The sequence below is a fragment of the Aythya ferina genome, assembly GCF_964211825.1.
Source record: "Aythya ferina genome assembly, chromosome: 2".
Lineage (NCBI taxonomy): Eukaryota > Metazoa > Chordata > Aves > Anseriformes > Anatidae > Aythya > Aythya ferina.
In genome coordinates, this window is record NC_140297.1 from 151,053,646 (window position 1) to 151,080,131 (window position 26,486).

General features: G+C 46.6%; 1 protein-coding gene across 11 annotated transcripts in view; it reads left to right on the plus strand.

Moving 5' to 3' along the window:
* The first annotated feature begins 957 nt into the window (after window positions 1-957).
* The window catches only part of LOC311432873 (uncharacterized protein), an 89,197-nt gene continuing 63,668 nt past the window's right edge, over window positions 958-26,486 (plus strand). For 3 of the 11 annotated variants that reach the window (XR_014690394.1, XR_014690395.1, XR_014690396.1), the window contains exons 1-4: window positions 973-1,131; window positions 10,966-11,149; window positions 15,735-15,906; window positions 17,696-17,840. The gene's annotated coding sequence lies outside the window, so the exon portion shown is untranslated. Of the gene's footprint in view, window positions 1,132-3,605; window positions 3,682-10,965; window positions 11,150-15,734; window positions 15,907-17,695; window positions 17,841-26,486 lie in introns of all 11 variants that reach the window. The other 8 variants (XR_014690387.1, XR_014690388.1, XR_014690389.1 and 5 more) reach the window with 4 other exon arrangements.

Genomic DNA, 26,486 nt, shown 5'->3' on the forward strand with positions numbered 1-26,486 from the left:
CTGATGGGTACTGTTGGGGTGTGCGTGCAGTGGGGAGAACATGCAGCAGCTCCTGCTTCTCCCAAAGGTGCTCCTGGATGGAGCAAAATTTGTGTAGAAAAAAAAAAATAAAAATCACTTAGCATTGAAGGTTCCAGTTCCAGCCCTGAACGGAGGAGGATGCCTTTCATTTCATAGAATTGCAGAATCATCAGGGTTGGAAAAGCCCTCCAAGACCATCTGCTCCAACCATCCCCCAACCACCAATGTCACCCACTGAACCATGTCCCCAAGCACCACATCCAACCTCTCCTTGAACACCCCCAGGGAGGGGGACTCCACCACCTCCCTGGGCAACCCGTCCCAGTGCCTGACTGCTCTTGCTGAGAAGAAATGTCTCCTCATTTCCAGCCTGAACCTCCCCTGGCACAGCTTGATGCCATTCCATCTGGTCCTATCACTGGTTACCTGTGAGCAGAGGCTGACCCCCAGCTCCCCACAGCTTCCTTTCAGGCAGTTGCAGAGAGCAATGAGGTCTCCCCTGAGCCTCCTCTTCTCCAGACTGAACAACCCCAGCTCCCTCAGCCACTCCTCACAGGACATGTGTTCCAGATTTTTTTTTTTTTTACTTCTTACATTTTTACTTGCTGAAAGTAAGCAAATACATAAATAAAAAGGAAAATAGTGCTTGTTTTGCCCTCATTGTGGAGATTCACTCTGCTTTTACTGCTCCACCAGCATCCGCATTTTCGATTATTATCCCCCCCCACCACCCCAACACACACTCCCCGCACTGCCAACCACCACCCTTAGCCCGAACGGGGGCTGCCTACCCCCTCCTTTCATTCTGGGGAAGGTGTGCGGGACCCTCCGACCCTTCACCCCTCCATCCATCCCCGGGCACTTCGCGAACCCAAAAAGAGGGGGGAGTGTGGGGGGGGCGGTGACGTCACGAGCCGCTCGCCAGCACAACGTTCCATTGAGGCGAGCGCGTGCTCCGCCGAGCACATGGGCGCTCCGCGCTGCTTTGCCTTTTTTATTTTCCTTTGCAGCACTCCATGGCTTATTTCTATTTCTATTTCTTTTATTTATTTATTTATTTATTTTGCTCCCGGCCCTCCGGACCCCTTTCTCAGAGAGAAAGGGAGAGAGGTTGTTTTTTTTTTTTTTTTTTTTTTTGGGGGGGGGGAAAGGGCGCGGTGAGTACCGGGGCTTGCAGTTAACGGCGGTGGGGTGAGGGGAGGTTGTTTGCATGTGTGCTCTTTACTTCTTTTATTATCATTGTTGTTATTATTATTTTCCCCTTGCTTTAATCATTTCTCCCTCCCCCCCGCTGTGGGGCTCGCAGGTCGCGGTGGAGTTTTGCAGCGTTGGCGCGGATGGAGGTGGGGAGAGGGTTTGTGTGTGTGCGTGTTTGTTGTTTTTGTTTTTCCTTTTATTTTCTTATTTTCTGAAGTCTTTTTAAAGCGTTGGGGGCGACGGTGGGCTAAAAATAGAGCGTGCGGAGCCAAATCCCTGCGGATGGGGAGGCGAAGGGGTCGGGATGCCTCCCATCGCGGCCATAAAGGTCGGCGGCGGTCGGGGTGCGGGAGGCTGGGGAATGCCCCGGCGGCGTCTCCCCCCATTCCCCCTGTCCCCCATATCCCGGCCCTACAGCCCGGGTGTGCTCCCCGAGGCCCTGCCAAGCCGTTTCGGAGCGGGGCAGCTCGGGGTGGGCAGGGAGGGTCCGGGGGTGCCGGCTGCGGGGGGCGTTGGTGCTGTGCGATGCGCGCAGCCGGGGGGCTGCGGGGGGCTGCGGGACCCGGCCCGAGCCCTCCTGATGTCAGCTGGGTGCCACCGAGGCCTTAGGAGGAGGATGCAAGAAGGGCTTAGGCCTCCTTTTCCTTAAAAAAAAAAAAAAGGCTGTTTTCGGTTTGTTTGTTTATTTGGTTTTGGAAGCCCGGGTTAATTTGGAGAGGCCACATCTCCTGGTTATGGATAAGCGGTGGTAAAATGTTTTCGTCGATGAGGCGCTTCAGGACTCGAGTCTTAACCTAGCAAACCGTCGGTTAGTGCATCTTAAAATACCCTGCGGAGAAATGCCAGCAGAACTGATAATCCTGCCTGAAAGATGCTGGAGGCCTGCGCAGAAATCTCTTTTAATCACATTTGTGTTGACAAGTTTAGGCATGTTGGCCTGTCCACGTATCTGGTCAGAGGCAGGGCGGTGCAAACCCCGTGCTAGTTCCTTTTTGCTAATGTGTTTGTTCCAAAATAGGCATTATTTAAGGCATTGATTTGGAACGAAACATGCGCCTGATGAGCTTTTCTGGGGGTATGTTAGACCGTATTAGCTAGTGTGTTGTGGATGTGTTATGGCTGTACAGAATGAGATTGTTTGTTTCTTCATCAAGCAGAAATAGGCTCGTCAATATCAGTTTGTGCCACTGGTTTGGATTGTCATAACAGCACTAGTACCTATTGCTGTAAAATACGAGTATTTTTAAAAAAATCTAGCTCAGAAGTGTTGACATCTCTGTTAGAAATGATGTTGCAGTGCAATATTCGGTAACGTCTTACAAACACCATTTCCTTTCCACTGTGATTTTAAAAATTATATAATAAGCATGTGTATTTTCCTAGCACGTGGACCAGTCGGATGCTCTTTTGTGCTAGGTGCTGTGTGTCTCTGATAAGTGCCAGTTCACACCCCAGGGACTTTGGAGTGTTTTTATGCATACTTTGCATTGTTTTAGAAACAAACCTCTAACTTCTGTTGTTTGTTTTTTTCTTTTTTCCCTCTCTCTCCCTTCTAACAGCATTAAGTCATAGGTTAGCAGTGCAATAATTCTGATAGATAAGACTGTGCCTTTGTGTATTTTAAGTTATATGAACGTAGTTAGCTGTGCAGGTGCAATTTGCCAGCCATTGGGAATGCCTCTGTGCTTGTTAGGTGTGAAATAGGCCGTGCATCTTCACCTCCAGCATCCCTGCACGGGCACAGCGAGAGCAGCGCAAGCTCCCTGCCTCCACAGGGCTGAAATGATTTTGCATCCAGAGGGCTGAAACGATTTTTCATCCCCTGCTCGATCTGGGTGCTGATGGCCACGCAGCGTGGGAGCAGCTCAGCAATAGTGAAAATAAGGGAAGGCTCAGGCCTGCCTCTGGTGAACAGCCCATCTGTTGCAAAAATGGATTATGTATATGAAGTGGTTCTTAAAATGGAAGATTGGTTCCTTGCGTGAACTTGCGTGTGTGGAATATAACTTTTGTGGGAGCCAACTGCTTTCTGAAACGGATGAAGTTGTGTCTGCCGACAGCACAGCCCATTTGTGCAGTTGTGTTTGTCTCTCCCCGTGACCCTGCCGAACCAAAGCATAGATTTCGGTTTAATTATCTGCTAAACTTTGAGCTTGTGCTTAATTCTTTGCAGGATCTGAACCATATCTTCCTGTTTTTAATCAGAATGCTTTGCAAAGAGTGCTTACAGTTCCCAGCTGTGTGTATTTCACCGACTTTTACACCAAGAATTGCTGGTAGGGGAAGCTGCCCATAGTGCTGAGGTTGTGGAGCAAGGGTAGGGAAAATTTGTATTTCTATGAACTTTTAATCTGTTGGAATATCTTGTGTTTTTTGTTACCTTTCAGATGAAGATGTTCAGTGGGTTACTACAGTATCGCTTTTTCTGTAATTATCTGGTGCAGCCATACTAGGAATTGCAAGGTAGGGCTTACATGAGTTATATCTCCATAAAAAAAATGTCAGATATATTTATCTATAGGTGTGTGCATGCACACAAACAGATATATTTCCCCCATTGGTCTGCGCAGGCACTGACAGGCCATGGCAAGGGGAAATGCTGGGCTTGTGACCTGGGAAGTGTTTCTGGGCTTTGCAGGAGCTCTGGGGCTCATCCTTTGCTCCTGACACGTGGATTTAGAGCAGGCTCGTGCCAGCACCTGTGGTGTGGTGCACTGCAGCTTGGAGTGGTGCCAGAGATTTGGGGACGCATTTACCGAGGCTGCTGTCGCTGGTGCAAGTGGCTGCTGCTTCGGGGCGGATGTCACGTCCAGCGGGTCAGTCCCCAGAGCGACAGAGGAGGACAAAGTGGTTTGTGTTTGCACCAGTTAGGAAATATGGAGGGGGGTCTCTCTGAACTTCGGGGGAGCCACCGAGCTGGTCTCCGTGCTTCTGCTGGAGGTGGGGGGCTTGCTGCCCCGACCCTCTGCTGCTGGCCCTGGTGTAGGGTGGCCACGTGGTGTAAGGTCCTGCTTTGCGAGCTGAGAAGGGTGCAGGGCTGCAAACAGAAATAGCACAGAGGAAGATGCGTACCTGCTCAGGAAGCTTTTGACTGTTTGCAGCAAGGTGATACAGATCTTGCTTTGAAGCACGGGAGGATGCATTATTTTCTGTCTCCTCGCTGGCTGATGGCTTTAACACCAAACACCTGCTTACCTCCTGGCTAGATTTATGGAGAACGTGAGAGGGGGAATAAAGAAACAACCTGCCTCTTGGACCCATCACTGCCGTGTATGGGCCACGTTTCCCCTTGCCACAGCTGCCTCTATTCTGAGTCTGCCTGCCTTATGTAGCAAAGTGCGTGGGGTCCTGCAAGGCATGCAGCAGTCCATGTGCAGCTCCCTGAGGTTTATTTATACCTATATACATGCAGGTGCAGTGCCTGCCTGCCCTGTGCTTGCTGTGCTCCCGGTTTGGTGGAGGACAGCATTTTTCAGAGACCAGCATTGTGCTAAAGCAGTCTTCCTTAGTGTTTCCTGAATTCTGGCTCTGGGAAGTGCCAGGGGACATTTGGGGGAGGATCGTGGCTGCCTGTCGCTGCACATGAGATGGATGACAAGCAGTGAGGTGCTTACCCGGTGCCTCAGCTCCGCCAAGCTGAAGGCAGCGCCTGCGAGGAATGCAGAGTAACATGAGCACAGGGACAGCCAGGTGTGCAGAGCATCCTCAGTTGTTTGCAAGCCAGACCTGTATGAATGAAATGCCTTTCAACTCATTCTGAGGTGGTGCTGTATTCTTTAGATACAGGTGTGAGTATCAGTGTGGAGCTGGGTCTTGGAAATCAGGGTCTGCCTGCATATCTCTTAGCATTTCCCAGCAGGTTTGTCCTGCCTGTGCTGAAGGCTCTGCTGTCACATCTCCACGGCTATTGATGTCTTAGATTTGTCAGCAGATCCTGCAGTTATACCCCCATCACCTTGAAGGAAAAATGATCCGTGTGTGAATTGCTGCTGGTGGAAATACATGAGGCAGGGAAGGGCTGCGTAATGCAGCAATTGGAGGCGTAGCTGGAACCAGTGGCTGGGGAGCCAGATGAGACAGTAGGCAACTGGAATCTGAAGTTATGGCACAGGTCTTTAATTGCAAGGTGGTTAGCCACTGGAAGAAATGACCAAGAGAAGGGATGGGTTCTCTCTGTTGGTCATTTCTGCCTTAAAACCTGAGTTGGAAAAGGCAGCAGAGGAAATCTTGTATGGAAATTATTGAATGGGTTCCCGCAAATTGGCTCCCGTGCCAGAAGAAGGGAGGTTTGGCCATGGCTGCATCAGGGTTGTGTGGGTGGTGGGAGCTTGTCTGTGCTGCCAGAGGATGGGCCGAGCTGAGATGGGGTTTGCAGAGCAGCCTGGTGAGAAAGTGCAGCCCAAAGCCCTGGAAAGACTGTGCGTTTGCACATAGGAGCGTCATTGCTACAAGATGTTTTGGAAGACAGCGTTTTCTTTGAGAGTCATCTCTTTGAATGCCTTGGTCAGGAAAACCTGGTGCAACTGCCCTTCTGCCTAGAAACCCTTTATTATATTCCTAGTCAGAGCTGTGGTGGGGCTCTTGCTGTGCCAGGCACGGCCTGGTGGCCTCGTGGTGCTCCAGAACCTGCACGTGGCCAGGAGCTGCAGGACATGGAGCGCTTCCCTGGGGGCGGTGAGAGAATGGCATTGCCAGGGCCCTCACCTGAAAGCTGGGGCCTTGTCCAGGTGCTGGCCGAGCCCCAGTCCTGCGAAGGAGTGCAGAGGAGCCCCCAAAAGCTCTCTTCTGTTTTGGGAGCAGAGGTCCCTACCTCAAGAGCAGTGCTCAGAGCTGTAGGCTGCTTCGTAAGGGCTTGGTGGAGAGCAGAAGTGGGTGGAAGAGGCAAGACAATATCCCATTACACACTGTGTGGAGCAGCTTGTGGGGGTCCTTGATGTGATCTGGATTGTACTGGGAGCCCCCAGGCTCTGAAGCAGGGCCACTGCAGGGATCCAGTCCCATTTCCAGCCCACCATCATCTTTCCTTTATCGAGCCAGCACAGTCCAGTCCACTTCTCCCTGGTTTCTTCTGAAAACCTTTTCCCTGCTGCTTGGCTTCCCTGGATAACTGCTGGTTCCATGCCAGGGACACATTTTAGCATTACTGGTGAAGTTGAGCTGGTTAAGGGTATGTCACGCCAGTAACACCTTCAGTGTGGGTGGAGCATCACAGTGGTGATAGAGGCCAACACGTTAGAACTGTTATAAGCTCTTCAGCATTAGGATAGCTGGACTTCAAAGATTGCTTGCCTTGCTTTTTTCTTACAGTTAGAAGGACTGAAATTTTTGATCTTTTCACCGATTACAGAAGGTCAACGTCCTATGTGGTCCTGTATAAATCTCAACTGGTGTCGGGGGACAGTTGTCAGTAACTTAGAAAGAAGAAGAAAAATCCAACTTAACAGCATGTGAAAGAAAAAGCAACAACTAACAACTTCTGATCGACTCAACACTTAGAAATTTGAGCCATAGGTTTGATCATACTGTAAAGCACTTCTTTTTGAAAGCTGAGCAAAATCTGTGCCAAAATAACTTGCATTGTATTGCCTTGTGCAGTGCCCTGCCCAGGCAGGGGCGAGCCCTGTGGGACAGGACTGGGTGTGCAGCTGGAAAGGACTTGCCAGCTGTGCAAGGAGAGTGTGGCTCAAGAATTTGGAGCCTTACTGCCTACATAGGGACTGCTCCCTGTGTGTGCCTGCAGGTCATCAGCACGTAGACCCCTTGGGGTGTGCTGCTGGTTTACTGGGGTGTTTGGACATGAGAGAGTACGGATGTAAATGAGTGCTGAAAGGTAAAGAATGAAACACAGGTATCAGAACTGTGAAAGCTGCTTAAGAGAAGGTGGCTTTTCCTGGAGAGCTTTCTGCCAGGTGCTGTATCCTTGCAGCTTGGTGTTCGATCCTCTATCACTGTCCTCTGGCAACCATTGAGCTGCTGTTGTAGAAATGTGCTGCTGTGTGCTGGTTGACGTGGTGGAAACTGCAGCTGTGGGCTTGTGCCTTACCTGTGTCAGAGCATGTGGGACGTGGAGCAGCGGCCAAAGCCCAGGCTGCCCTCAGCTTTGTATTTTGTCTTTTCCACATGGAAACATTTCTATCTTGGGTCCCTCTTTGCTAATGTTAGAGTTTGGTAATGATACAAGTAAATACATTTTTAATATTAACTGTGGTAGAGACATGATGTTTATGAATGTATCCCTGCTGCATTCCCTAGACGTGATAGAGACCCTAACATTTATGATACATCAATGTAGCCCTGCTATAGCAGACCCTAGATGTGATAGACCAAAACTCCTTTGTTTCAGCTGATTTTATAAACAGGTAGTCACACGAATCAATGAAGTGATCTGTAATTTATCACACAGAGCAAACAGCTAATATACGTCATTTTGGAAATATTTAGTAACATTTCCAGCCTCATTTAAATAGTAACAGCTTGTTTATTTTTTGTCTCCTACATCAGGGTAGGAAGGTGTGAAATACACTTTCCCAGAAATGATCATGAGGGGAGCAAAGGCCAAGAGCTTGGTGCTGTGGCACAGGTGGCTTGAAATGCCACTCTGAGGCTTTCAGATGGTGGTGTGTTTGCTTTCAGGTATCTCACAACTGGCTCTGGTTCTTATATTAGCTTGCTTTTAGGTGTATGGTGTGTAAAGCTTTAAATTTTTCTTAAACACTAAAAAGGCTTCCATTAGATGACATAATAATACTAACAAAAAAGTACATGCTTGATTTTACAGAGGAAAATAAGCAGTCTTGTTTACAAGATGGGAGGTTGGACTGGAGACCCTGGGGGGTTCTTCCTGCCAATGTTTCTCTGCTTCTGTGGTTACTGAGGGAAAAATGGAAAAGACAAGCTTCAGGTCTTGGTTTGTGGAATGAGATGGAAGGAGGCCCAGCTTTCTGGAATACAAATGATTAGTAAATAAAAACAGTTAAGATTAGAAGGAAGAACATTAGAGGGAGAACTCTGTCTCCATGATGGGGTGAAGAGCCTGTACCAGGTCCTATACCTATGCCTGCAGCCCCCCACAAGTACCTGGGCATGGGCACCAGCGCCCCAGATGTGGTAGGATGGGTGAAGGCTAAGCGGCTACATGAAACGTGCAGCTTGGGTGAAGGTAAGGTTGATACCTTGGACCAGTGCAATCACAACAACATGAGTCAGATCAGGAATTTGATGTGTACGTAATGGTGCTAAAGGAAATCATACTTGCACTTGTGTGGTGTCTTCCAAATTGCTGCTCGGGTGCGACTGAAGGAAACGCCCCAAGCACCTCAGTGAGAGGAGGAGATGCTGCTGCTATTTGCCATCCAGGAAGCTGAAGGAGTGAGAAGTTAGTTTTGAAATGTTTTCCATATCTTAGTTGGCATTAAGACCCACCAGAGCTGGTTGTCACAGGCAGCTTGGATAGACGGTGGGGTTCCCCGTACTTGGCTGTGGGCAGGGTGTGAGGGCTCTGCCCTCAGCAGCCATTTCTTCTCCTTCCTCTTCCGCTCTTCACCTTTGAATGCATCGGGGCAGTCACTGCATTTGTATTTTTGTTCACAGTGGAGGACGGCAGGGCCCTGATGTCACCTTGACCCTCAGAGCCTCACTGAAATAGTAAAGGTCCTGTGCTTGTGCTTGGCATGGTCAGAGATGGCAGTGGTGACTTTGGTAGGCTGTCTTTGAGGGGAAGGTCTGGTGACCACAACTGACACTACTGGGCAGAAAAAAACTTGAAAACTTTTCACCAGTTAGCTCTGTGAGGTCATGCAAGTGTTGAAGGACTGGAAATAAAATCTCCCTTAGCTCCTAGCTTAGTGCAGAAGGAAAATGTGAGTACCAGCTTTTCATCACCCATACCACAGTCTACTCCCATTCTTCCTACGGAGGTAGGAGCAGGAGGAAAAGGGGAAGGGAAGGGAGGTTTGCAGTAATTTTATAATTTTAATTTTAAAGTTAAGTGCATTAAGTACAATTTACAGGTTACTAAGTGGTAATGTGAGTATAACCATCTTTCATACAGTTTGCAGACTATTTGGAGCCCAAGAGACTGTACCTTAGCATAAGGCATAACACATTGCCTTGTATTGTAGGCTGTGCACTGCTGTTGGTACCCTGTGTCCCTGTGTTCCTTTTAAATTTTGATGACCTAAGAGATTTTTAGCAAAAACCTTATTTTGCAGGATGTTTTCAGTGACTTCTAGTAAGTATTTTTCTTGGATACTTTCATGAGATACATTACAGGATTTATCTGTATTTTAAAATATCTGTGTTTTTAAAATTTATATTTTAAAATAGGATTTAAATTATTTTTATTCTTAGAATCATAGCATGGTTTGTGTTGGGAGGGGCCTTTAAAGATCATACAACCCACCTGTGATGGGCAGGGACATCTTTCACTAGGTAGGTTGCTCAAAGCCCCATCCCCAGCTTCTGTGGACAACCTGTTCCAGCATCTTATCACCTTCATTATCAGAAATTTCTTCCTTTAGTAACTGCTAACAGCACCTCACAGAGCAAGCATTATAGAAGGGGACAGTAAGACAGAGGGATTAAAAAACCTGCCCTCACTTGTGCTAATCCATCATGTCTGGGAGAGCTTATAGTTGGTCTTGGTAATGTAATAATATTAGGAGTGCTAATATTCACAGTAACCAACAGCGGTATCTTGTCCTTCTTAGAACATAGGGATGCTGAGCATTTAAAATGCTGTTGTCTCTACTGTGGCAGCAGAAACAGCCTAAGATACCAACAGGGACAGCGTTGGTGTGTGGGATCTGGCTCCCAGGCCTGGACCCTCTCTGTTATGCCATGCACTCTTGAAAGTCTTGAAGTCTAGACTAAATCTATTTTAGGTCTCCTTGAGGCATGGCAAAGCCTGTAGACCCATGAAATACTGCTTATAACATCAATATTCCTTTGGAATATATGAAAGCATTTCAATGCCTATTAGAAGTTGGCAAACAGTAAGGTTGAGCTCATGCAGCTGTGGTTTCATTGGAGGCTTGGCAGGCAGAGAAGGTCTGCCCAGGGAGGTTCCCAACCTCCCTCCACCATGGCAGGCCACAGTGGGTCTAGAAGAAGGATCTTGTAATCATGTTCAAGTCCTTTTGGGGTGGCTGGTACCCAGGGAGAAACAATGGTACTGCCTTCTCCCACCAGTTTCCATGCTTGGGGCACTCAATGGTGATGATAAGCCTTAGCTCTGTTTACCCTTTTGCACCTCTCTGCTGCCGGAGAGACGAATTGTTAGACACTGTTGGCTCAGGGGTGAAGAGCAACTCTCTGAAGCGAGCTCCAGCAGTGCAGAAAAGCTGACAGGCATGAGGAAGGGATTGAAGAATCTGCTGCCTTCCTGGTGGCTCCATTCCACAACCATAGCTGGTCACTTGAGTTGGTAGGTTAGGAGTGCTCTTGAACTCTTTCTGATGATAAACTCTTCTCTAACAGTGCCCATCTTTCCATCATCTCTGGCTCATTGAGAGGGTAAATGCCATCTTCCCAGGCAGAGTCCTGCTCTTGGTTATGCTGACATTCAATGCATCTTGTCTTGACAGCAGCAATGAAAGACCTGAGTACGGAGCCTGCAAGCAAGGGAAACTCCATCCAGACCAGAAAGCTGCAGCCCATCTCTGCAGCGTGGGCAGCTTGCAATGCCTTTCTATATAGGCTTCTGTTGGAAATACAGATAAAGCAGAGGTCTTCTGTTCTCTTTTCAAGGTGCTCCCTCTGTCACCTCAGGTAGCAGAAGGACTGCTTAAATCTTTGTGCCAGAGACTAGAGGAGTTTTCTGCAAGGAAATGGAGCTCTGCTCTCTGAGGGTCCAGTTTCACATGGAGGGACTGGACATCCCAGGGTGATAAGGACCACCACAAAACTCATCATATTCTGCTCCAAGTGCAAGGTATGTTGTCCCTGACAGTCCTTTTTCTAAATATTTCACATTAATGTTTCACATAATGATTAAAGATAGTTAGGGAACACACAAGCAAAACCAGGCCCTGCTGGGTTGGAAGAAAGAGGAGAAACAACATGTATCAGATGTGAGTTCATTACTTAGTACATTAGCTGAAAGGTAATGTTGTGATGACTTCAGTCTTTAATCTGAGCATTGAGGAAAACATATTTGACTGGAATTCCCATTACTTGCAGTGATTTGTGCTTTTTCAGAATATATATATATAAAAGAGGAAGTAATGAGATTGAGGTAAGTGCCCAGACATCCTTAACCCTGTCCTGCCTTTCCGCTCTTCACCCTCTCCAAACTAGCGTTAATTACCAGGAATTTTCTGCACAGACAAGATTGATTTGTAACACCCTATCATGTTAATGTGGTCAAAACAAACCATTTTATCTAGCTGACATTTTAAATGTTAAATTACTATACTTAATTACGTCACCTCCTTTACCACCCTGTGGATGGACTCACAGAAGTTAATTAATGTATGACTTTTGGTCCCCATCTGTTTTGAATGTCCTAAAATGTGATATTTAAATAAACCAGCATGCAGAAAAGGAATTGTAAAGTTGGGATCATGGTGGACATTGTGGCCACATTAGTTGGGGTTGTTTGCTGGGTGGTTTGATGGATGTGGTGATTTTGATATGGGTTACTACTTACTGCTGGTTAAGTAATGGGGGTTCTTTGCACCATTTCCATTAGTGGTTTAAGTGGGAATTTGGAGAAGAGGGAATGGGTGGGTCTTTGCTTGTGCTCTGTTGTGGTTCACCCCTTCCCAGATGCCTTTTTAAAGCAAGACTTTTGGATGTGCCCATCCAGGATTGCCATGTATGCTGAGGGGATGGTATCTCCTTTTGCATATCTCTTATTCCACTCCTCTTAGTCTGCCTTATTTGCTTTTACTTTCTGTATATTTTTTTGCCTTGGTCATTGGGTCTGTGGGACAGAGACTGGCCTTTCTATTCTATTTTTATATGATGTCAAGCACAGAAAGACACATCAGGTATCTCAAGCTCTTGGTGGTGTTATATGTAATGCCAATATTAGCACTGATAGTCCTCTGTGGCTCTCTGTGCATGCCTGATGTGGCAGCTGTAAACATGCTGCCCTGCTATGAGCTTTCTTACATGGCTTCTGTGTTGCTTTTGCTGTAAAAAAACCACCTCTCTGTGGAAGCTGTCTGTGCTGACCTGTCTGTCAGAGGCCTGTGGTAAAGCATTAACTTCTATTCAGGGCAACACAGGTAAAGCACAACACAATTCTGCTTGGGTGTGTACGTATATATCTGTATCTATATCTAAGTATGTTTTAGGTATGTTTATATAGACAAACACTTGTGAAATCATTGTTGCTTTAACTTTCTAGTTGCTTCCTCCTCTTAGTTTCCATCCACTTCTCTTTTTCTGTTCCACTTCATGTTAGAATTTTATGCCTGTGGTGTTTTTCATATGAGTATTTCCCTTTTTTCTTACCTTCTTTCCTCTTTCTTTCCTATTCTGGCCATTCCTTGCTTACCTTTTACCCTGCATGTTTCTGCCTCCTTCTGCTCCAAGGTGTTTTATAATTCCTCCTTATAATTTCTCTTCTGTGCGGCTGGTACATTCTCAGAGACAGATCGGTCAAGCATCCTGGTAGCATCTCTGCATGCCCCTGAGAGCCAGCTGCTGTCTGAGGAGTGAAAAACAGGAATAGGGGAGCTAGAGCTGCTCCCATTTCTCTTCTCTGTAAATGAGTGTCAACCTGTCCATTTTTGCTTCTCTTACTGACTTCAGGTTGCAGCTTCTAAGCGAGTATAATGCACCTCAGACCTGATGGTAAGAACTGAAGGGTATAAGTGGGGTTAATGGCCATAGTGCTACTTCCTTACATTGCTGGTGATTGCAGGCTGTGCTCAGAGCTCTGGGCCTGCATTCCAGCAATTAGCTCCCTTATCTGTCTGCTGCTAATTTTAATGGCATTCCGCCTTGCTGCAAGCCTGGGGCTTTCCACCCTGGTTTTGAATCCGTTTCCCCCCCTCTTGAGGGATTTGGCCCCAGTTTGGGCTCAGCCACTTGATGCGGTGCTATGCAGGAACAGAGGGCTCCTGGGGGTGCCAGCAGCTGAGCAGGCTGGCTTGTGTGTGATGGTAACAGCTCGATCTGTCTGATCAGACCATGTCCCTGTAAGAAAATGCTGCGTGAGGACAGCACGTGGCAGTGCCGGCCCCACAGCATGGGCAGCAGAGGGAATTTTAAATGGAGCCGAGGCACCGTCCTGTACAACACTTGCAATTTCCATGAAAGCAGCGAGAGCTGTAAAGCTCAGCGTCTTTTAGTTTGACTTGTCGGCTATAAAGCCGAGTATTTTGACTGCTTCTGATTATAGAAGCAGAGGGATCTGAGATTCGGAAATGCTTTGATGTTGGCAATTTGAAGAACATGCTCAATATCACTTTGTGGCAGGCGTTTTATTCTTGGCTGCGTTAGCCCCGTGGGCCCAGGGCAGCAAGCAAGTCGGTTGGATGGCTTTGCTTGCACAGCTGTTTTTTTCCAAAAAATCCCAGGACTCAGCACTGCATTTCCCGTGCTGGGAAGCCAACGCTTTCCAGGCTGCTGTTTGCGGCGTTGGCAATTGTGCCTGAGCATTTCTCCAACGGGTGGCAATTCCTGAACGTGCTCAGCCCGCACTCCTCGGAGGTCAGGTCGGGTGATCTCTCTAACAAGCGTGGTTTATGCAAGTGTGTCTGCGGAGGGGGCTTTCGTTTGGGTGGCAGTTGCCTCTCGGGAAGATGTAACGCGATCACAAAAATTTTAAGGGGTATCAGCAGGGTGAATGCCCAGAAGCCAAGCTCCAGACCCAACAGTTCATGTTGCTGATAATATGTGAGACTTCTTAAACGAGATGTAAACACTGAGTGTTATGTTTCACTCAGGATGACTCTTCATTTTTTTTTCTGAATGTCTCTGCAGTGCAGACTCCTCTCCAAGCAGTGATGTGTCCTGTCCACCCACCTCTGCCCCCATTGGGCAAGGGGCTATTTCAGGACACATCCATAACTTGATCTTTCTGGTGACTCTTGCCCACAAGGACCAGCTAGTGCCAATTGTTAGGGTGGATTTCTATTTTCAAGACCCAGGGGCCTGATCCTGTTTCCTTTGCATGCCTGAATGAGATTTTTTTGCTCTGGTTTAGTTCAGAGTGGCAGCAGACTGTTTATCTAACGAAGAGTTTGGTGGTGATGTCGGTCCCACATCCCCATGCAATAGCACGTGAACTTCTTTACCAGCTGCAGCCTTCAGTATGGGGCTGTTTGACATGGGAGGTGCAGAGAGACCTTGCCTTGAAACGGATAAGGAGCGAGTCATGTCTGAGGTAGTCTGGCAGGAGGAATTGTTTTTAAAAGCTCGATCTACTTAATGCAGAGCTGTCACCGTCCGGGGTTGTTCCAGGTTAGCGTTGATGGCGATGCTTGCACTCCTGCTCCTCCTACATTTTGGGCTCAAATGCAACAGACCTGCAGTAGTGGGGCAGATGCTTCTGTTTTTCATACAGCATCCTGTTGCTGGCCCTGGCCAAAGCCAGATGTTTTAGAAGAAAGTGGGTGAAAGTGAAATAGATGGCTAGAAATTGGCCAGACCAGATCGTTTTCTACCACAACATTTCAAGCTCAGGCTGGCATGTGCCCAAGTCATGCGTGCCCACTGGAGAGATTGTTTATGAGTTGTAGGTGGCAGATTTCAGCTAGCTTACAGCATCTAGACAGATAAATCTTTTTTCCCCCCTCTCTCTCTCTTTTTTTTTTTTCTCTCCTCAGTATCTAAGTGTGTGGCCTTTGCTGCTTCAGTGTCTCTTTTAAGCAGCTACAAAGTTTTTCTAAATGAAATATGTTTCTAGGCTGAAGTTGAGAGATAAGTATGGCTCTGAGCTGGTGAATTGAAAGAAGGACATAGTAAGTGTTATGTTGCCTTGCCCAGTATTTTTTTTCCTTGTTTTTGTGGTAATTCTGTTCTGACTTAAAATGGAAAACCTCCTGAAAGACGTTATTTTTCCTGTTAAAAGAAATTACATGCTGGAATGCCATTCACTGGTTTATGCTGCAGCCAGTGAAGGATTAGAGCCCCCCCACCCCTCTTTTTCAGCCGAGTGCTGTGTGTTTGGAAAGCAGACGCGTTTGCAGCTGAGCCAACTGTAATAATAATAATTCAGCTTGAGAAGCGCAGAGCACCCTGTGATTAGCAAAATAATTATTGCATACTGTAGAAATTGAGAGATGTTTTTTGACATAGCAAGAGGAACGTATGTTGCAGCTGCTTCGAGAGGCAATCGGCTCATGTCACCCTGTTGATGTTTTCAGCATACAGTTTTGTGCAGGAGCCACACTGAGCAAAGCAAGCTTGTGAAAGGATGATTGCCTGATTGCCTTTGAGTTTTCCAGTGAATTCTGCTGATAAATGAGCAGCCAGAAAACTTGTAAACAAAAGTTTTACATACTGTGCTCTGATCCCCATGGTAATTTTTATTTATTTATTTATTTTTAATTTGGATTCAGTTGCTGCGTATGTTCTCTCTGCCTGCCAGGAGATCAGACTTTGGCTCTAGGACTTACGAAATGGGATAGGAAGTCTTCCAGAACTTTTCCTCTACGGGTGCTAGCTCAGATCCAGGTCGGTGTGAGTGTGACAGAAGTCTCTATTACACGCTGCTGCTCTGACATTTATAAAGTGAGTTCCTAGGCTTGTTGCTGATTACTTGCTGCCTTAAAATCTAATCTACCCTTCTGTGTAACAGCAAACTGTGGATTTTATGCATACTTTCCTTTGATGTTTTGTCAGCAAGGCTTGATAAAGAGGGCAGGGTTTCTCAGGCTGTGTGCTGCTGCCCTGGTTTATCTATCTCAACCTTTGGCGTTGGAGCTGTGGGGCCCTTTCTAAGACCTGCCTCGCTTCCGTCATCTTTGTGGCTTCAGTGGCCTCGTGCTGACCGTTTTCGGTATCAAAGCCCTGTGGTAGTGATAGATGCAGCTCAAGCAGTGTGGCAAACTGAGCCAGCCAAAAACCAGCAGAAAAACTGGTGAAATAGTCATGGCATGGAGGCGTAGTGTGAAAGAGCAGAAACAGCTACAGTTGGTGAGGCTGAAGGGAGATTTGGTGGTGGATCTGGGGGAGTTCACACCACATCTGTGTGCTCAGTGCTTGGGAAACATTTCCTTATGGGCACTATTGGGCTTCCCCAGCCCTGGGCTGTGGTTCTGCCTCTGCCTGGGCTGCTGCCCAACCTGTGCACCCTGCCCCTTTGCTAAGAGTTGATTTGTATATGAATACTGTACCAATATAAATAAGACTTTAAAAATATATATATATATAAACTGATTTATTCCTTTAGGAGTACCCTATATTAATATTATCTGAAGTCTAGTACTCCTCTCTAGATCTCTTCAAAACTGCCTTAAGTATTTGCATAGAACTTAAGTAGGGCCCTTATTTTTCCCATGACACCTGCTACTGCAATAAAGAAACAATAATAATTATAGAAAAGTCTTAATTAGGCTTGTTTTTCTTCAGGCAAGCGGGTGGAGTATGTCCTTTGATCCCTTCCGACCTTGTTTTCTCCGATTTCATATTTTTCTATATATCTCTTTTGCTGACAGTAATCAGAAGGATGTGTGTGTTTATGCAAGTATGTGCATATATGGATACACATGCACACATTCACATACACACATACGTGCTCCTTTTGCTTTATTACAACACACATTTTTCCCTGATTTGAAAACAGCCTTTTTTTGCTTGTATGCAACTGAACAAGCCATTGAGTTAATACCACTGCATGAGGTTCAGGAAAGACCAGTGAACATTTTTCTAATAAGAGGATATTCTGGTCCTCTTGATAATCAGCCCCCCATTGTAAAGACTTTTTGAGTCACAGGTTTAAATCTTTGTTCCAGTGGAAAAGATTTTTATGGTCAGCCCAATCATGTTTTTTAGCAGAGTTGCTTAAAATAGTACAGATATTGAATCGGAAGAGTGACTCCAAGGGAAAAGAGAAAAAGTTGAAACAATACATATCAAGGTCTGGTGGCACAGACCTTTTGTTCCACCCCAAACCCTGATAGAAATTTGGCAGAGACAGCAGGCTGGTTTTCTTGCTGTGGGACACTGCATGCTTCACATGGCTCTAAGGGATTGGATATAGATCTTCCCTGAGGGTGGTTACCCTCCTTTGTTTTAGGGATTCCAGTAAAGTATTTTGGCATAGTTTGCACTGTTTTTTTTTTTTTTTTTTTTCTATGAAACCTGATTCCCTTGCTTCCTACACCCATTCTGTATTCGGAGGGAAAAGGATTTTCTGGAAAATGTACCCGTGGTTTGGAAATATGGTGTCTTTTCAGGGTTTTGACCTCTTATTTCCTTACCCTTCTCCCATACTGCTTAGGCAAGTAGGACTGCCCAAAACAGACCTGTAACTCTTCACAGCGGTTCTGCACAGCTTATCTGTTTCATTTGCTTTCAGTCACTGGGATTGCCATGGCAGCAGCAGCCCTTGAGATTATGATTTCATCACGACAGAACATTATGTCAGGACAGCCCACACCAAGGGGAGGGTGCGACTGGAGCATTGACGAGATGGTGGCTGACTGAGAGGAGCTCATGCTGAGGTGAGCTGGGAAACCTGCAGGATTTTCTGGGGATGTGGAGGGGCTCTGCCCTGAACACGGTGTGTTTTGCTGGCAATGTTGCAGCAGTGGGACTTAGGGCTCTTAAAACGCATTTTGCTCTTCCTCAGAAATGTAGTATTGAAAAGGTATCATTTCCTACTTATCCCTGTGCAGACACAGGTCTTAGTGCACACGTAGCATCTCTGTACCCCTCGTGTATGGTCTTGCTTCTGGAGCCCTATGCAATCACTCTTAGGTCTATGGTGCTGCAGGCAGTGGATACGCTGCCTCCCCTGTGGTCCCCTTTTGTCCCAGGATCTGTGCTTGTCCTCAGATGGGTGCCTTCCCCTGGTTGTGTCCCTTGCTGGCGCAGCTGGCATGTGGCAGCTCTCTGAGCTGACCCTGGAAACTTGGAGTGCAGCTGCCCTGCACATCTCTTCTTGCTGTTTTCCATGCCCTGTGCTTGAGCACCTGTCACCTCGTGTCCTGGTCCTGCCCTCAATCCTCCCACGTCCCACTTGCTTTCTTGTTCATGGTGGGGTGGCCAAAAGACTGAGAGCATCCACTTGGTTTGCTCTCAGTGAGGTCCACTGTGGAAAAGCTGCTGAAGCAGCCCTGGGAGCTGGCTGGAGGTGAGCCAAACTCTCAGTGCATATTTGGGCTTGTGCATGTTTTCCCTGAGCAGACGAGAACTAAGCTTCCATTGCTCCTCTATCACATAGGAATGGCAGTCATGGTATAAAGAGGTTTTCCTCTGCACAGGGTGTGAGCATGCTCTGCCTCCCATTTTTCTGTCTCAAGTACTTCCTTAGTTCTCGTGGCTGTGATATTGAAGCATCTTTCCAAAATGGAAAGGTGGTTTTAGTCTTTTCCTTAAAACAGTTCCTGAGCAGGGAAGAACAGTGATGGTAGCATATGGAACTGACGTATTTATTATTGATGATACCTTTAAATGATTAAACATTTTTTCCTTGCATTATTTAGGGGAATTAGGATATTCATCATTAATGGAAGGATGTCTGTCTAGGGATATGCGTGATTCATACTCATAAGTACCTTCTCTCCTCTCATTATTTCCTTCCTGTCTTCTCCCAGCTCCTGCTTGTCCTTTTGGAGCAAGTGTTCATCCTTCTGTAAATGCTTTCTACTGCCTCCTCTGTTGGTGTAATTACCCTGTGGCTGTTACAGGGTGAGGTGTTTCTCTAGACAGGTCACTAACTTATATAAGATAACACTTATGTAAGAGACATGCCAATTCAAGTAAGGAAATAATGTTTAGAAAAACTAATTACATGTGAGAGCTCTTTCTAGGAAATATTATTCAGATTAATGTTCTTTATTTTACTGCCAGTGATACTGGAAGTGTGAAAAAATCCCACTGTTATGTGTGTTTGTCTTCCCACAATATGGTGCGATATTGCAGCTGGATTTTATTGCAAAATACGACAATAGTAAATGATAATTTGGTTATGATAGAGTAGGCTTCCCTGAGTGCATGAAGACGTGAGTCAGGTTCAGCACGTTGTGATGATTCTGTCAGTGAAAAATGTTATTTAGATATTGGATATGTCTGATGTCACATGAAAAGCTTCCTAATGCTGTCCTTGGGTCCTTAATGTCTCTGAAAATCTGCACCTTATCTCTCTTGACTCTTCAGAGTGAGTAATTCTTGTCCTAACACAGGTGTCTGCTCATCCATGAGAAGAGAAAAATGAACAGCCTTGCTCTTTCTTTTTTTTCTTTTTTTTTCTTTTTTTTTTTTTGGCTTTTTCTTGTGGAAATGGAGAGTCCCTCTGCACTAGTTATTTGGATACATGTTGTTAAAACACCTCTTTTTTCCCACATAGCAGAAATGGTGTGTTTTAAAGATGAGATCTGTGTGTAAGCTTACCTGCTGGTCAGGACATCAAAATATGTTGGTAAAACTTGGGTTATCTTCCCGAGCCCCCATGTTTCATGCATACTGAAAAACAGCACCTTTTAACTCACTGAAGAGAGCAAAATAGAATATCCCAAGTTGGAAGGGACCCACAAGGATTATCAAGTCCAACTCCTGGCTCCTCACAGGACCACCCCAAAATCAGACCATGTGTCCGAGAGCGTTGTCCAAATGCTTCTTGAACTCCTGCAGGCTCGGTGCCGTGACCAATTCCCAGGGAGCATGTCCCAGTGCCCGACCACCTCTGGGTGCAGAACCTTTCCTTAACCCCCAGCCTGACCCTCCCCTGTCCCAGCTCCATGCCGTTCCCTCGGGTTCTGTCGCTGTCCCCAGAGAGCAGAGCTCAGCGCTTGCCCTTCCACTGCCCTCATCAGGGAGCTGCAGGCCACCATGAGGCCTCAGTCTCTCCTCTTCTCCAGGCTGAACAATCCAAGTGACTTCAGCCACTCCTCATATATCTCGCCCTTAGGCCTTTCATCATCTTTTCCATCCTTTGAACACCCTCTAACAGCTTTGTGTCCTTCTCACACTGTGGCACCCCAACCTGCACACAGTGTCTGAGGTGAGGCCACACAGCGCAGAGCAGAGCAGGACAATCCCTGCCCTCACCTGGCTGGCAGTGCTGGGCCTGAGGCACCCAGGGTAGGGTTGGCCCTTAGGGCTGCCAGGGCACACTGCTGGCTCATCTGCAACTTGCCATGGACCAAAACCCCAAATCTTTTTCTGAGGGACTGATCTCTAGCCCCTTGTCCCCCAGTTTGTATGTACAGCCAGGGTTGCCCTGTCCCAGGTACAGAATCCAGCACTTGCTCCTGTTAAATCTCATATTGTTGGTGATTGCTCAGCCCTCTAATATGTCAAGATCTCTCTGCAAAGCCTTTCTACCCTCAAAGGAGTCAACAGCTCCTAATTTAATACCAGCTGCAAACCTAACAGCTTGTTGAAGTTTCATGCTTCTTATGTCTTTAAACAGATTCTAATAGATTTTAATAAATTAAGACTTTGATGTTAGTTTTCTTAAATCATCAGTCTAAAAGCTGTTTCTTAAAGAAAACAGGGTATTTAAATGGAATCTTGATTGTTGACATGAATTATTTTGGTTGAAACTGTAAAATGGATGGGATTTTTTTTTTCTTCTGAAGTTGGATAGCAAGGACAGAGGAATGATGTCTCCCGCTAACATGCAGACTTGCTTCACTGACATTTGTAGTGTTTTGGATTTGAGATTTCTGTCTGAAACTTCCACTGGAAGGTCTCTCTATTTTATACCTGCCTCATGTAGCAACAGTCTGGCCCTGAAAGACAGTGTGGTGGACAAGAGGAGGTGCCTCCAGGTGTGGTGGGGTGATAGGAACATTGATGTCAAAGGGCTGTGTTGAAAGGGTAAAAACTGCACTTTGAGTCAGTAGCATCACAGAATGGCTCAGGTTGGAAGATCATCTAGTCCAACACCCCTGCTGAGCAGGATCACCCAGGGCATGTTGTGTAAGATGGCATCAAGGTGGGTTTTGAATATCTCCAGAGAAGGAGACTCCACAACCTCTCTGGGCAGCCCGTCCCAGTGCTCTGTCACCTCACAGTAAGGAAGGGCACCTCTCATACTCAGCCAGAACCTTGTGTGCTTCAGTTTGTGCCCGGTGCCTTTTGTCCTGTCACTGGGCACAGCTGAAAAGAGACTGGCTTCATCCTCTCAACACTGTCCCCTCAGATACTTGTACACATTGAGGAGGTCTCCCCTCAGTCTTCTCTTTTGCAAGGTAAACAGGCACAGTTCTCTCAGCCTGTGCCTGTATTACAGGTACTCCAGTCTCCTAATCATCTTAGTGGCCTTCCTGTGAAATTGCTCCAGTAGCTCGGTATCCCTCTGGTACTGGGGAGCCCAGAACTGGACACAATGCTCCAGGTGTGGCCTCACCAGGGCTGAGTAGAGGGACAGGGTCACCTCCCTTGTCATGCTGGTAACACTCTTCCAAATGCACCCCAGGATACTTTTGGCCTTCTTGGCCACAATGGAACAGCATGCTGGCCACCAGGACTCCCAGGTCCCTCTCTACAGTGCTTCCTCTATAGTATGCAGAACAGAAATAACCATTAAGTCAAAAAAAAAAAAAAAAAAAAGAGAGGAAAAAAAAAAAAGGAAAAAAAGAAAGAAAAAAAAAGAAAAAAAGGATGGATGTAAGAGATTGCTCCCCACCCCTTTCATTTTTCTTCAATCTCTGCTTGCCTTGATTAATGTTTGTTTCTGACTTTCAGCCTCAAAAACACCTGTAGGAGCCTGAAAAAGGGTTAATGTTTTTGTAGCTTCTCCCTGTGCAGCTGTACCAGGGAAAACAATTTACTGCTGCTTCACTTTGTTTTATTCCTGCCCTGCTTGCCCAGCCTCCAGCCTCTTGTGCTGAAGAAGGTGAGGTGCTCTTCACGTTGGCATCTCAGGTTTGCTGAAGTGCCCTTACACCGTCTTTCTGGGAAGAGTGGGGTAACAAGCTCACAGACGCCTATGAACCTGGTGATGTAGTGAGTTTCTGAGTGGGGCCTGATGAAGGTATCACAGATGTTTTTGTACTCCATATTTTGCAGCCCCTAGCCTTTGGGCAAGCTGTTGAACTCTAATACACTCGGTTTCACAGGGCACCAAGAGGCTGTTTGCTGCCAATTGGCTTTTGCTGCCAATCAGCTCATTGCCAAGGACATAAGGATTTTTTTTTATATTCTACCTAATCTTCCTACAGAGGCTCTGTTTAATGTCTTACCCTTGTTTGAAATGTGGAATTCATCTGCTGCTATTATTATCCAAATGCAGAGAGGCTGCAAGGCTTTTTGTTTTGTTCAGTCCAGCAGGGATCACTTTGTGCTCGGTGTTTGTGCAGCACCGGCATGGCTGGGTGCAGGATGGGGCTGCTTAGGCTATAGAATACACAAAACAGTGTTTCTCCCCATATTCTCCAGCAGTCTGTCCTGCAGCTGTAATTCCTTTTTGCTTAAAAAATGCAAGCTGGGTGGCAGGCTGAGTTAGGGTGCTTCTAGAGGTCTCATTCCCCAGGCAAAGTATCCTTCGTCACCTGCAATGCTGAAAGCACCAAGTGGGGATGCAGAGCATGGTCTCTCTAGCTAGAAATCCCTTGTGACCCCACCGTCCTGCTACTGAATTGCGTTCCACTGAACTTGAACATGTCCTGGGGACACCCTGGGTCAGTTCCAGATAGGTGAAGAAATGTAGGTGCTTAGATGCTGATCTTCAGTTTACAGTCTATCAAGACAGCACTGTGTGGAGGTGCTGGGTGCTGTGGGACACAATTCACCTTCCAGATGAACTGTGGGGGGTGGAAACAAAAAACACATTTTTTTTTGCCTCAAAAATGTGCTGTTGAAAGAAATGGGAGTGGTGGGGTGTATGATGACAAGTGCAGAGATACCTCATGCGCTTAGCACAAGAGGCACCGCGGGGTTGTCCCCAGCTCTGCAGGTCCCCCCTGCTTCATGGGTCATTGCTCGTCACTGCCTGACTACCACCTCTCTAAGGCTGCGTCCCCATCCTGGTGTTTTTCTCCGTGCCTCCTGTGTAGCATTTTGCAGCCAGCCTTCCCTTTGGCCTCGAGTAACCTCCTGTTTGTCTCCCGTTTAATGTGCGCCCCCCCCTGCTTGCTGGAGAGGCCGGCTGTGGGGCCGCGCGTGTTTACAGCGGTCACAGGGCTGTGACGGGTTCCCAGGCGCTGAGCATCCAAGGGCACGTGGCTCGGGCGTGCAGCACTTGGCTGAGCAGAGGGGAAAGGGAAAAATCTGAATTCATAACCCTTGACTGCAAAGGGGAGTTAATGAGCGAGATGGCAGAAAGCCCCCCCTGTTTTGGGGGGGAGCCTGAAATGATGAGGCTGCTCTGAGTCTGTGCTCTGGCTCTGAGCTGTGAGGCTGCGCCGAATGAATCATGGGGAGGAGGAATAAAAGTCTGAGTCATAATCCCTAATACTACAGAGTGGATTTGCTTTGTTATTTTGTTCTTGCGTGCTGAACCGATGTGCGGAGGCGCAGCGAGAGCCCTTTCTCTGCTGCTTCATCGGTAAAAAATGCAGCCCTGGTCCTCATGGCTGGTTGGAGTGCAGCGGGACCCACGCTTTCCATCTGGGTGACCCACCCCACTGGGCATTGCTGCCCCCAACCACAAACCCACACCCCCACACACGGGGGGCAGCAGCCTTGTGGCCTCGTCACTGCTGGGCAATGGGACGGGAGCCTTAAAATACCCCAGTTTTGCAACCAGCACCTGTTCATGGAGCTTCTCAGAGTGATTTACAAAGGCTTGGTGTGGTGATGGCCACCCAGCACCCACAGCTCAGCGATATAAATGCACTGATGTAAACTAGCTATCACTTCCCCAGAGATATTCCTACAGCTGCCTGTGTCTAAGACCCAAAAAATCTTTAAATAATCATATTTTTATAGGATAGCTTACTTTTGGAATGTTATTCTCTAAACCTGTTCTCATTGTGCAGGTTCAGAATGAGCAGTGAGTCCTATTCTGCTGAACTAATTTTGACTAGACCTCCCCCCCAAAAGACATACATAAAATTAAAAGTAATTTAAAAATATATACCTGACCCTTTGCCTCCATTTGAATAGGGTCAGGAATAGAGCATTGATCCAAGTCCCTGGGACCAGCACTGCTGATGGCATGAGATGCAGTGGACATCCCCAAGGATGTGGCCAAGAGAGCGTGGTGGTCACAGGGGGTTAAATTGTGCCATAGTGGGTGGCGGAGCTGGTCCGCCCCCATGGGCAGCTTCTCCTTTTGGAGCCAAGTTTTGGCTCTCTTATTATTTTAGCTGATTAGATTAATTTCCTGGATGATGTAAGTAAGTGACATTAATTATGTTATATTACCAATAAGAGCTGCTGTTTTAGGCCCTGCATGCATTTAAAAATATTTTAAATAATTTCCTTTGCTTGAAGGTTATTGCACAAATTGAAAACTTGGGCACACACATTGCACACAGAGACAGAGAAAAGAGGTGTGGGTGATTTAAATTTCATGTTTCATTGGAAGATGAGGCTGTTCTTTTCGTCTTACAGTGTTCTTAATTAGTTTTTCATTATACAGGAATTGGTGATAGGATAAATGTTATCCCCAGAGAAAAACTGGCAGCATCTCAGTTCAGTCATGGTAGGCAGGAATTGCTGGTACCAGATCCAAGTTTCACTGCCCTTTGTGCACCAAAAAATGCTCTGATAGAGCTATAACACACAGTATGAAGCTTATAGGTTGTTTAGATTTTTTTTTCTATCATTATTTTTCAGCCAGATCAGTTTCCTTACCAAGTTTGCTGCCTAACTTTAGGAAAGGAGGAAGCAGGATTTTCTAGGGGGTAATTTGTTGTTAGAGCAACATATATGGGGAGCTGAGAAGTGTGAGTGTGGGCTAGTGGAATTGGTCCACTGCTGCTTTGGATGCTAGACATCACCTGTGGCTCTGCAGGTTGAGGCACCTGGCAGGGGCATTTACTTGCTGCTATATCCCTTCTGCTGGAGCAGCCAAAACCTGTTCCCAGGAGGAAAGAAGCTTCTGCAGCAAAAAAAGATCTTTTTCTCTTTCCTTCATCTCTCCCCTCCCCAGCCTCTACAGAGTTTGTTCTAAATCAGTTGCGTTTTGTCAGCGTAGCTGGGGCTATGGGTGTATTTTGGAGATATTTATATATATTCATTTTAATTTTCTTTTCATAATTTTACAGGCTGCAAGCAAATCTTAAGTATAGATCAAGCCAAGGCAAATGTGAGATGTCTTGGTTTCTTGCCTGTGGAAAGGAGCTAGTATGCCTTTGGCTGTGAGGATGGGGAATTTGCAAGTCCTGGGTATGGATCCCCCCGCCTTGTGTTTGAGATTTAAGGGGGAAAGGAAGTCTTTGGATAATAAATTGGAATATATATTTTGTAAATACTAAAGCATTTCCTTGTAGGGAAAATCTTCACTAATTTGATATTTAATTCTTCATTTTTTTTAGCCACCTGTAGTGATACAGACATTTTGCTGATCTGGAATGCAGACAACCCTTTTCCAAGTCAAATAAAGCACTTTGACATAGGATCTCTATAATAACCTGCCTGATTTCTGCCTTCAGTCTCTATCTCAGACAGCCTGTTTAGGCCAACCCTGCTTCTGAAGTGATCTCACCCATGATGATACGATGATAGCAACCCCTGGCATGTGAGCAGGCAGGGACAGGGAGTAAATAATAAATATCCATCCAGTTGGCCCTGGCCAAGGGTCTGAAATGCAAAGTGCAATGAGATCTTTGCAAAGATCTCTCCCCCTCCCATTACACTAAATCTACATGAAATGGAGATGCTGATTTAATTCATGCATTCCTGGCATGTAGAAATGTCTAAATATGAGTGCATTAAAGCAGGTGAAATGATTCCAGCAGCTTTACTTGGGGGGAAGAGCATTATTGCTGTGAGGCTTTGATAGAATGAGGGCAAACTTGTATAAGTTGCCAACGCTTCCTGTTCACTCCGCATTTGCATAATTCTCAATGCCTTCACAGGGCTCCTCGCTTCCAAATGTTTGTCCAAACATTAAGTAATCCTCAGGAGCCTGGGGCTATCGGTGGCTGTAGTTTCTGCCGGGGAGGATGGGGAGGCTTTTGGATGGGGTTTTGCTCTTCCAAGAGATGGGCACCCGGCTGCCAGAGCCTGGGACAACCCTGCCAAGCACAGCA